Source organism: Penaeus monodon, chromosome 23 (assembly GCF_015228065.2).
Source record: "Penaeus monodon isolate SGIC_2016 chromosome 23, NSTDA_Pmon_1, whole genome shotgun sequence".
Lineage (NCBI taxonomy): Eukaryota > Metazoa > Arthropoda > Malacostraca > Decapoda > Penaeidae > Penaeus > Penaeus monodon.
In genome coordinates this window covers 24,858,653-24,858,853 of record NC_051408.1, presented here as the reverse complement: position 1 = coordinate 24,858,853, position 201 = coordinate 24,858,653, and positions in this window count along the sequence as shown.

The following is a 201-nucleotide window of genomic DNA, read 5'->3' as shown; positions in this document are numbered from 1 at the left end:
CCAGTAGGCTATATATACATTACAGAGATAATGTGAATAACAGACCTGGAGGTAAATCAAGAAAAATAGAGATAACAGCAACGCAGTCTACGCAGTGCAGAGTTACTTACGTGAAAACCCGGGTTTTTCAAGAACCCTTTCTAAAACAAATGTCGCTTTTCTTGGGGAAATTTGTATTCGGGCGGGGGCGAGTCCCGCTTT